Raw genomic sequence first — 12,665 nt, forward strand, 5'->3', positions numbered from 1 at the left:
CGGATGTTTCTGATGTAATCTCCATATCATCTGATGATGGTAATTTTGTTGATTCTTCTTCAGCTCCTCTTCCTGAAACACTTGAGACTGGTGAATCATCTCATGATGCTGAAGAAAATCTCACTAATATATCTGAAACAGTTGTTGTGCCTAAAAATCCGACTCTTCGGATTCATTCGTATCATCCGCAAGAAAACATCATTGGTGATCTTGATGTAGGTGTGCAAACACGTCATCAGATTGCTTCTTCTGGCGATGATCATATTTTATGTGTTTATACTGCTATGGACACTTCGAGGGTGATGAATCTAGCTAAATACACTTGTTTTCTTTCTCAAGTTGAACCATCAAATGTTCGTATGGCTCTTGCTGAATCATCTTGGGTAGAGGCAATGCAGGAAGAACTGCAAAAATTTCAAGATTGGGTGTATGGGATCTTATTGATAAACCTGCTAGAGTAAAGAAGCCGATTCGTGGGGTGATTGTTCGAAATAAAGCTAGACTTGTTGTTCAAGGATTTCATTAATAAGAAGGCATTGATTACACTGAAGTATATGCTCCTGTCGCTCGATTAGAAGCTATACGTATTTTCTTGGCCTATGCAGCGTATAAGAATATCAAAGTATATCAGATGGATGTGAAAAGTGTGTTTCTCAACGGAGAATTGCATGAAGAAGTGTTTGTTTCACAACCTCCTTGCTTTGAAGATCCTGATTATCCGGACCGCGTTTACCAATCAAACAAGGCCCTGTATGGTCTCCACCAAGCCCCAAGAGCTTGGTATGGCATGCTTGCCGACCATCTGACTGATAACGGCTTCAAGCGAGGAACTGTTTACTGCACTCTCTTTTATACATCTTTTGGTGATGATCTGCTCCCCCTCTAGATATATGTCGACGACGTTATCTTTAGTTCAACAAACGACAAGCTGTGAAAGGATTTGGAGAAGTCTATGCAAACGAAGTTCGAAATGAGCTCGATGGGAGAGATGAACTTTTTCTTAGGGTTGCAGGTTCACCAGTGTGACAAAGGAATTTTCATTCATCAGACAAAATATGTGAATGATGTCTTGAGCTGATTCAAGATAACTGCCGGAAAAACCCCTTCAACTCCTCTTCCCGTGGGTCACAATTTATCACCGGATGAATTGGAGGATACCGTTTATCCTACCCTCTATCGTGTTATGATTGGTTCTTTAATGTATTTAACTGCTTCTCGACCTGACATTATGTTTGCAGTTTGTTTGTATGCTAGGTACACATCCAGTCCCCGAGTGACTCACCTGGCAGCGGTTAAACGTATACTTCAGTATCTGAGGGGTAATCCTGACATCGGGTTATGGTATCCCAAGGACGATAACTTTGAACTCATTGCGTTTTCTGATTCGGACAATGGAGTTTGCAAGATCATCTTTAAATCGACTTCAGCGGGTTATCAATTTCTAGGAAGCCAACTTGTTTCCTGGCAGTGTAAAAAGCAGATAACAGTCTCAACTTCAACTGCAGAGGCAGAATACATGGCAGCCTCGAGTTGCTGTTCACAAGTTTTATGGATACAACATATGCGCGACTACGGTTTGAAATTTCTTACTACTCCAATTCTTATTGATAACTCTGCTGCCATTAGTATCACCAAGAATCTTGTGCAACATTCTAAAATTAAACATATTGAGATTCGATATCATTTCATGCGTGATTGTTTTGAAAAGAAACTAATCGATATATATATATATATATTTTTGGATCTTGTAGAGATTGATATTAAGAAACATCCAAACGATTTACAATGAAGTAGCAGGTAAGCGGGCAACAAGTTGCGCCGCAACCCCCTTTTGGATAGCAAACCCAATCGATATCGAAAAAGTGCACACGGATTTTCAACGTGCAAATTTGTTTACCAAGGCATTTGACAAAACTCGTTTTAAATTCTTACTTGGTCTAAACGGTCTGAAGACTCTTGCTGATGTCCTTCAACAAGGATAACTATCTTAACTTGTTTTGTTTATTTTACTCTATTTTTACTTTGTTTTTGTTTTTTACTTTGTTTATGTTTTGGGTTTTAGGGGGTGAAAATTTGAAAAATACAAAAATATTGTGGTTTCGGTTTGTAAAGAGAAAAACCAAAAACATTTAAAAATTTGAAAAAGACAAAAATATTGTGCCTTTTTGTTCTAAAAATTTCTGAAAAGACAAAAAGATTGTGAATTTTTCGTATATATAGAAAAATCCGAAAAAGGCAAAAAGATTGTGAATTTTAGTGTTTATAAATTTTTGAAAAAGACAAAAAGATTGTGTATTTTAAGTATGTAAAGAGAAAAACCAAAAAGATTTTTGCATACGTTCGCTGAAAATTATGTCAATTACTTACATTTGATGGACATATGCGTGTATATGTTTGGTCCTATTGTTTACTCGTAAATGTTCAGGTTAGCCATTTACCTAACAATGGAACGTAGTTGGGGCGTTTGTTATGCGTTTTTACTTTATTCTTTCGCTGAAATTTATGTCAGTTATTAAGTTTGTGGAACATGCTTGCATGTTTTGGCCATGTTATCTACTTGTAGATTAATAGGATAACCATTAATTTATAGACTGAAAGTGACTCGGGCGATTGAACTTATTTTTATGCTCCTCAAAAGTTGAGTTTTGAAGCAAAAAGAGAAAATGATAGTACATTGATCATTTGACCCCATATCCAGAAAGAAATAAGCTTAAAAGACTGTGTGTTTAATTTCATTGGTGCATTGATAGTTCTTAAATAAGCTGTTAGAGTAAAGTATGTGATATAAACATAAAGAAACGCCAAATTGAAAGAGGTGTTAGTCTCTACCAAAAATCTAGGTAAGGATGGCAGAAATGTAATAGCCTGTCATACTCAAGCCTTATATTTGTCTGATCACCAAAAATAAAATAAAGCAAATAACAAGTGTTAGGATTCTGGACACTGTGAGTCTTTATGCGGCTTAATCATCTGGGTATTCATATGCATGAATATTTCAATCGCTTTTAGAGCAAACCCAAAGTCATTAAACTTGATCACTGCTGTACATCATACAAACTAAACTACTGACTTGATCAAAATCCGTTGTTAGTCATACATTTGTTCCTCCCTTGCACGCGTCTCAATACTAGTAAGAAACGGACCCCAGTGGATACAAGGTATGTAAGCTGACAGATGGACTCGTGCATACTCACTCACAGTAAAGGAAACTTGATGCATTGCTCAAAAATTTCTATAAATTCAAATTTTGGTCGACATTATAATGGTTTAAGTCAAGTTGGGGTGATTTGGTAAAAATCAAATTAATCTTGAACCGAGATTAGAGGCTGATAGTTTCTGATATTATGTGCCTTAATTGAACATTTAATAATATCACAAAAAATGCTTGAAAGTTTGTTATAAGATTTATGTGGACGAAAATATCAATGACCGACTTAACGCCAGTCACAATATCGCTGAAATATAAAATTGTGATGGAAGGGCAAATTGGTCAATATGATTCTCTGCTTAAACTCACCAAAAATACAAAAATATGTACTGCTTTTGAAAACATACAAAAACACAAAAACATTTTTCCTACTTTATGTATTAATTTTTCAGATATTTTACCTGTAAATACTTTGAAACAAAAACGCAAAATACCAAAAAGACTTTTCATTTTCGTTTACATATTATTTTAATTCATTTTAAGTTATGTGTCTGATCGTAAAATACGTTAAAGTATTTGACCATCGGGATACAGGATTCATTGATTTAATTATTTAGTTAAATATTCTTTTATTTAATTGCTTTATTTATTCAATTTCATATTAAATAAATCTGATTCGTTATTTATGGATAACGAATTGGGGTCACTTATAACGAATTACAATTGAATTCGTTAACCTAATTCTCTTTCGCCACTCTGTAACGAATGACCTTTAGTTCGTTATAGATAACTTAACGAATTAAGCACGAATTACGGCTAATTCGTTATTAATTCGTGGTAAGTTTTAATGATTTAAATCTAATTCGTGTGACACGTGTATTTAAATATGATAACAAATCGGTTGATTCGTTATTTCAAATTTGAACGAATCAAATGATTTGTTGCCTTGGGAACTGTGCCAAGTTGTAACTTATAGGGTTTCGTGAAACCCATTTGTCTTCACTATTCCTCTTCTTCTTCTTTATACACCGAAACTCTGCCAAAATTTTCTGAAAATTATGACCTTAACGAAACGATGTTTTGATCATCAATTCTGAATCGTAAGGTAAAGGCGATCAATACGTAATGATTTTCGTCAAAGTTAATGAACGTTTTGTGGGTTAATTAATTGATAATGTAATCGGGTTTTAAGTTATACATAAAACCTATCATTTATCTAATTTATACCATGATTGGGTGCAACTGGACAAGATGAATCATGTTGCGATGTGTTTCCAAGATCCTTGTGATCATCTATTCGGTTTTACATCATCAATCATGTGAAAATTGCATTCAGATTGCAATTTTGACTTTTTGCAGTTCTTTCCAATTTTGACTTGGACTTTAATAAGTCAAACATTAAGCTACTTAGGGGCCATTCATTATGTTGTGATGAATTGGAACTAATTCGTGTCCAATTCGTTACTAAGGTCACACGAATCAGAAGGTTCATCATACTTTATAACAAATCAAGTTCTAATTCGTTAATTCTTTCACTTTTGATTCGTTAGACCAATTCGTAAGATTTACTTGATAACGAATTAGTCAATTCGTCATAACGAACCACCATTTCGTTATACCGAATCAGACTAAGTTAACGAATGACATATTTTATTTAGTTATATTATAAAAGCTTATTAATATAATTAAGAATTAATTAATATTTATCTTATTTTCATTTTTACTAAATCTCAGGTCTTTGCGCGTGTCATTGATATGGCTGAGGAAAATGTTCAAGATCCTCCGGCAGCTGAGCCACAGCAACAAGCACACAGTTTTCCATTACTTCTGTATGACAAAAAACACAATATTTGTGCTTTTGTCGGTACGAATTTTGTCGATGAGGACATGTTTGGCGATTTATTAACGTATCTCAGACGATCTGTTATTTATTATGCCATATCTGCCAATCCTACTGTGCATTTCAGTAATAACCACCAATTCTGGAATTCGGCACGATACGTTGAAGCTGAGAATCACATTGTAGCTATCATCAACGGGAAGTCTATTACTATTACTCATGAGGTAATTAGAAGAGTGTTGCAGTTTGGGGATACGATGGATAACCCGTGTGAGTTTGATTGGGATTTGATTCGAGGTTTATTTGCTCGTGTATTTTATTCTAGAGATTTGAGCAACTTCATATATAACAAGGCGTACTTGTGCCCAACATACAAGTACCTACTTCATGGTTTAATTCATTGTCTTGGTGGACGGAAGGGTGGCTTCGATGAATGTCGGATTATGTTACAATCGGCATTTGTCGCTTTGATATTGAATAAGCCATTCAACTTTTTTGAGATGATCTTTTGTCATCTCAAGGAGAATTGTCTTGTGGTGAATAGACGCAAGAAATTCTTAATGTATCCTTGGTTTATTCAACTTATTGTCCAAGACCTAATTCTAGATCTGGTAATTGATCAGACACTATAAGATGATGTGATGATGCTGGAACATATGACAGCCAATATTGTCCGAAGAATGAAGATTTACAGGCAGGATCCACATCCAAGATCAAAAAGGTTGATTGGTCATCTGGTTCATCTAGATTATGTATGTCCTTCTAATGATTGCTGGATCCACGACGATTCGGATTCTGAGCGTGAAGAAGGTCCAGGTGGGAATGATGGTGGTGATATAATGATGGTGGTGATCCGGGTCAACAACAAGCTGAGGTTGAAGCAGCTGCTGCTCAAGCTGCTCAACGAAAAAGAAAAGGTAAAGAAGTTGCCAGTGGCGAACCATCTAAACATTGTGTGACGGCTGGTGCTGGTGTTTCTTCTAGAGTTCAACCTCCACGGTCGTCTGCTCCTCACAGACCGGTGGTGCCGCTTACTACTAGCACCCCGGAAGTTACATTAACGACGACGTTGGTTCATGATCAGAGGTTTGGTATGATTCCTCAATCGGTACTTTCTGATATACCAAGGCCTCCTGCTGGTGTTTCAATTGTTCCTCCAACGCCGACGATGACGCCTAATCAACCTCTGGATGTTACATTTATGAGGATTACACGTCCTCAAGGCCCTATCCAGCCGGTGCATCCATCTATTCATACCATGCCAGCAACACATCAAACCGATCTGCTGTTGAGCTTGATTCATCTTTATGAGAATCAAATGGCTGCTGGTCGTCAGGCTCAAGAGCATTTGATGGAAAATCAAATACGATTGATGGGGTACGTCTCATTCTATCAGAAAGAAACAAAGGCCCTCCGTGAGATTGTTACGTCTCAGGGGATGAAAATTAAAGAACATGAGGATCTGATTCCGCAGCTTACTTGTAAAGATGATGCTTTAAAGAAGCTCAGAAACAATGAAGAGGATCCAGATGCCTCGGGTGCAGGGGGAAGTGAGCCGAAACAAGATCACGACTCATCCTCTGGTTCAGGTACGAGCGGGGCTGCTGAAAATGTTAACAAACAGTTGGTTGTTTATCAGGACTCGACGAATGCTAAGCCTATTGAGTCGATAAAAGACAATACTATTATATTTGTTGATGGTTCGGGGGTGGTCAGAAGCATTATGAATGCAGATGAGATAGAAATGGGACAGTTTGTGGAAAGAACCTTAACACGAGAGCATATATCTATACTGCTGGGTTTGAATGAAGATGAGCTGAACGTGTTAGAGACTGAGAATGATGTGGAGGTGGAGAATGACGAGTAAATCCTGAATGATCCAACGATTTAGATGAACACGTTATTTATTTATGATGATGAGGAGAGATTGAGGACGTGACGGCTGAGGAATACCCTGATTTATTTCAACACTCTAATGTTGATCATGGTGCTCCTATACTACTGAAGAAAACGTCAAAGCAGCCGAAGATCACTTGGAGAAAGTCTCAAAGGGCAAGAGCGTTGATACCAGATTTGACTCGAAGCCGGATCCATCGGTTGCTGATAAGGATGGTTTGCTTGTCGAAACAAGAGAACTCGTAAGATTATAGATGCATACAGATATGTTGATGAAGAACGAAAGAAGGAAGCCATTACACGTGCTAAAGCCAATCATATGACTTCTTTCAAGGTCGTGTAAAAAGTTCGAGGTGATATTATTTCATGGCTTTTCGATTCTGATTTAAAATTTTGTATCATCAAATGGGAGAACGGCATTCAGTACTACGAAAACATTACTGACGTTCTATCATTACCAAGATGGGATGTACGGACTCTTGCATACCGACCTTTCATTAACCGTGGGGGAAATCGACAAGTAGAATGGTTCCATCAGCATTTGCTTTTCGAGGTCAATCACGGGTTTAAATTCTTTAAGCCGCAGATTCCTATTCGTAAACGTATTGACGAGATAGATCCAAGAACGGGTTTATGGAAGCGTGTGCTTAAAGTGAAACCACCAAAGACTATAAAGATTGTGCCAATCAAGACGCTGAATCAGCATATCTATTTATCGTTCAACCGTTGGTACTATGATAATCGTACTGGCGAGGCCGTTATTGTTTTGGGAAAGGGTTTAAAGACTGAGCTGGTTAAGATTATTGATTCGATTTGGCTTGTGAACTTGACTGAGACCGAAAATGATGTGCTATTCAAGAAAAAGATATTAATCGAGCGTCGTGAAGACTATGACCGAGCAATGCAATTTCAACGTGTTGTTCGTGTGTGTCATTAGTTCGGGGTTCATAGCTGAAGAGACTGGCAGACCAAGCGCTTCAAATAACTTAAAGACAAAGAGCTCAAGACGAAGGGGTGTCTGCTAGTGCATGGTTTTGCGTCTCGAGTCTTTGTATTTATCGTTTTGTATTTATCGTTTATTATATGAAAAAGTATATTTATATTATTTAGTTAGTTCGTTATATGTAAGCTAGTTCGTTAAGGATGTTTAACGAACTAGTTAGTTTATTTAATGTATCACCCATTCGTTAAGGATGTTTAACGAATGGGAGTTTAGTTCGTTATGTAAGTTCCCATTCGTCATGGAATGTTGACGAATGGAACATAACGAATCAAGTGATTCTTTATGTTTATTATTCGTGTCTGTGATGTAACGAAGTGGAGGCTGTTTCGTTACAGGTTGTGTAACGAATCAGATCCATCTTCTATATATAGGGGTGTTCCTTCCCCTGTTTATTTAAGTTTTTGAATTAACATATTGAAACTCCGTCTGTTTTCTCTCTCGATCCAAACTTCGTTTATGATATTACATAATACACCTAATACTAATAATAACATAGCATATATATATATATACACACACACAATCAATATCTATTAAGGGTAATCAATATGAACTAGATCCGTTTAACTGTATTAAGATCTTAGATCTGAGATCTGAGGTCCTCTCATTCATTTAAAAGTTCTACTGGTGAAGAAATAGATAAACATGCATTTTAGTTGTGCACTCAAAACAATTTTTAATAAAGTTAGAAAGGAGATAATGAAAGGAAAGTATTGTTGTTATGTAACAAATACTGAATCCGTTGATGCTCATATTTATATTATGTGACACACTTGGACAAAAGGAAGGATATAACCAACATCTTTCTGGTACGTTAAGGAACATGTTTTAACACGTTAACATATGTTATATTGTTAACATATGTTATACTTTAACCTCAAACATATGTTATAAGTGAACTCTATGTTAACATATGATATAATCATACATTTTCTTTTTAATCTACAGGTTAAATTTGATCCTGCTGACAACTCGGCGTCTTGTTTTTGCATGGGATTCACTCGTGTTGGGTTTTATGCTGCCATGTGTTTTGTGTTTATAGAATTAAAAAAGTTGACAAGATCCCTTTGAAGTATGTAAGTGATAGGTGGAAACGGGATATTCTACCTAGAAGTGTTTTCTCACTTTCAAATCGTTTTAGTGTTGATTCGAACCCTCAAAGTGTTTTAGGTTTTGAGATTTTGGATATGGTTAGTCAGTGTGTTGACATGTTGAGGGTTGATTCTGAAGGTCTTAACTCTTTTGCTATGAAGATTAAAGAATTAAAATCTGTGTTCTTTCAAAAAAGTATTAAAAATACGGATGTTGTAGATGACAACGAATCTGTTTTTGTAGAAATTATTGGCTATGTGAATGAATGTGATGATTTTATTGAGAATCTAGATGCTGTTCGGACTAAAGGATATGGCAAGGTTCGTTGAGTGATGGGTGAGACGGGGAAAATTGTCGAGAAGGCAGGTAAAGTCGCTAGGTTATGTCGTACTTGCGGTGAGTATGTTTATCACGATTCTCGTAATTGCCCTTTAAATCCCAAGAACAAGAAGAAAAAGTCTTTGGCAGAGCCTGAAACCAATGATAATGTTTAGATAGTTTCTCGAAAGCCATTTTGGATGCAACAAGATTTGTGGAATTAATAAATAAATTTCATAGGAAGGCATGATAGGTTCTGATACTTATTTTGTTCTTATTTTTCAGCATGTTCTTTCTTAATTACCTATTATCATGTATGACAATGCAAGTGGTATAATGGTTCTTTTATTTTTGTGTTTGTTATTTTTTTCAATTTACTTTCTTGTTACTTTTTCGTTGTTAATAAAATGAGTGTATTATCCATGTGGACTTAACAACCATTTGACCTTTGGACTTACATTTACAACCATATTTATAACACATCACATCTTCATCTAACCTCCTTTATTTTTTCATTATATAAAGGTGATACATAAACTCTTATTTTCTATAAGATCCTTTTTCTCAATTTTTATCATGTCTACACCTCGTCATAGATTAGTTCCTCTTTCTAAGATTAAAATTGAGTCGTCTTCTAGAATGTACTTTAAACCTGTGGTCAAAAGAGAGAGCCTACCTTCCTTCAAAACTTACCAAAATTCCGTCGAACCTAAAGTTGAAGAATTTAAGTACAAAACCCCGAAAGTTGAGAGGCCCAAAGTTGAGTAAAGTTGCATAAAAAATTCAAGTCGCTGCGATCAACGTCATGATGATGAATGGATGTTTTATTATGATTTTGATAATACCCTCCCTAACATCACCACTCTCTTTCCTTACCCGACTCCCTCGTTTGACTTCTTTTATTGCTGTAAACGTTTCTACTTTGTTCGTTAGTTTGTGAGATTCTCAATTCAGTTGGTCAAAATTATCTAAGTTTATGTACTCTATTTCATGTATTTTTTTTATTTTAAATGTATTAGGTGGTTTTTAATGTTTCCCAATGTATGTATACTATGTTGTTGTACTATCTTCATAATATATTGTTTTTTTATTGTTCTAGTGCATGGGAAATATGTTTATTCATCTATTTTGTTTACTATATTGGGAAACGTGTCAAGGCCCCCCTCGTGTAAATCAATTAATTGACTTCTCTACTTTCCATCCTACTATATGTACTTACATTTATTTTCTTTTATTAATTTAATATCTCTCCACCCTGAGTTGTTGTTAAATACCCATTAAAAACTCATCCTACCACACACACACCGGTATGTATGTTTGCTACTACCATAAGGTTGCCACCTTACGTACGTCCTGGACCGATTTGAATTCTGGCTGTCGTTTTTATTCATGTCCTCATTTGGTATATTATGTCCTTGTCTGCATAATTTTTTTTTCAATTTCACTATATTTATATTTTTTTATTTTTTTTTTATGTTTTTTAATCTGCAGGAGAACAAGTGTGGTTACTTTGTTTGGCTAGATAAACCCATGTGCGACCATTCAAAGCAAATAATCCCTAGGTTGTTGAAATCAAAAAACAAGCTTGAAGTTGATGTCCAAGTTTTGCAACGCCAAATACGCGATAGGGACATTCTTATTGTTATTCTAACTTTAATTTTGTTGTCTTTTTTCTCTTATTTTTAATTTAGTTGGTTAACTTACATAGTTTAATTTATCAAAAGATTCATTTTATCAGAATGACTCTAATATGTTCCCTCGTTAACTTAACGTTAAAGTTAAAGTTTTCCTGGGTAAATGTGCACTGTACATGTGTATAGTTGTTATGTCTTATCCTAACTAGGTTATCTTTACTTGCTATGTCTTATCTTATATAGTATTTTCGTATAGTAACGAGGTAAATGTGACCCTTGAAAGAATACAAACTTTAAAATAATCTTATTCAACCTGCAAAAGTACAAGATAGTACAATATGCTTTAACAATAAAACTTTATTTTTAACAATATCAGTTGAACTTTTTTTTAAAAATTGTATACGAAGAGATGTAATAAGAAAGGATCCTGTCATACGAATACGTCTTTTACTATTTTGATGTAAGCTATATTTGATTTAACTTTAAATAGAATGAGACCCCGCGTGCTGTGGCAGAAACCTAGTTAACACACTTGAAATCTTACTTCCAAAAAATGATTATCATGCTTCCTTTAGACTTGTGCACATACACCAAAACCTTTGAGCAGTAACCAATTACTTTCATCAAATTAGCAAGGTGTTGTTGCCCAAGATTTGTCACCTCAGTCGGTCTGTAAAACAAAAACATCAAACAATCAACAAAGATTTGGGAATGTGAACACACAAGGTAAATACCGGGAACAAAAAGACTCATACTAGCCTTGTGACCTTGGAAACCCTAGGTTTTAAGCTTTTTGACGACGATGGTTCCAGCCTGTTAGTGCACGGTTTTGCGTCTTGAGTCTTTGTAATTGTAGTTAACGTATTTGTTTTATATTTAATGTAATAATTAGTTTAATTATTGTCTAGTTAGTTATGTGTAAGGTCTAGTTCGCTAGGGGATGTTAGCGAACTAAGATTTAAGCTTATTCCCTATTGATTCGTTAGGGGATACGAATCAGGGGGTGTTTCGTCTTATTAATGTATGTAACGAAGTAGCGTCTGGTTCGCTAGGGGATGTTAGCGAACCAGACCTATCTTCTATATATAGTAAACACTGTTCACGTTTAATTTAAGTTTTGAGATTTAATTAACGAAACTCAGTCCAGATTCTCTCTCAATCTTCATCCTAATATTATACAATTACTATTATATACATACTGATAATACATACATACATACAACACTGAATCAAAGTTAATTATAAGCTAGATCTATAGTTAAGGTATTAATCTATTATAAACAGATCTGAGATCTGTTAATTGTTATTGGATTGTATGAATCGGGTTCCAACAAGTGGTATCAGAGCCGTTGGGGCTCAATTACACTTTGTTTGGTGTTTATTTAGAATTTTAGATTGCGATTGTTTTGTTTTAACGAATTTGAATCAAATTAAAGTTTATTGAATTAATTATGGTTGGTTTGGATTGAGTTTGAGTTGATATGAGTATTGGTAAAGGATTGTGAGTTGGAATTGAAGTTTGGATTGTTTTTGAGTGAATTTGGTATCGGTTTTGGTTTAAGGCCGAAACAGGGGTGTATTTTGGTATAATCGAGTTGGTTATCGGAGGAAATTTATTACGAGGTTAGATGTATTGAATTCGCGATCGTATTACGAGTGTTTTGGTTGGTTACTTGTGTGATTTGGTTTAGTATCGAGTTTGTATTACAAATTTTAAGTTTCTGGGTTTCTGGG

This window comes from Bidens hawaiensis, unplaced genomic scaffold (assembly GCF_021521415.1).
Source record: "Bidens hawaiensis isolate Kalapana, Puna unplaced genomic scaffold, B.hawaiensis_p1.1 tig00041232_1, whole genome shotgun sequence".
In the NCBI taxonomy this organism is placed as follows: domain Eukaryota; kingdom Viridiplantae; phylum Streptophyta; class Magnoliopsida; order Asterales; family Asteraceae; genus Bidens; species Bidens hawaiensis.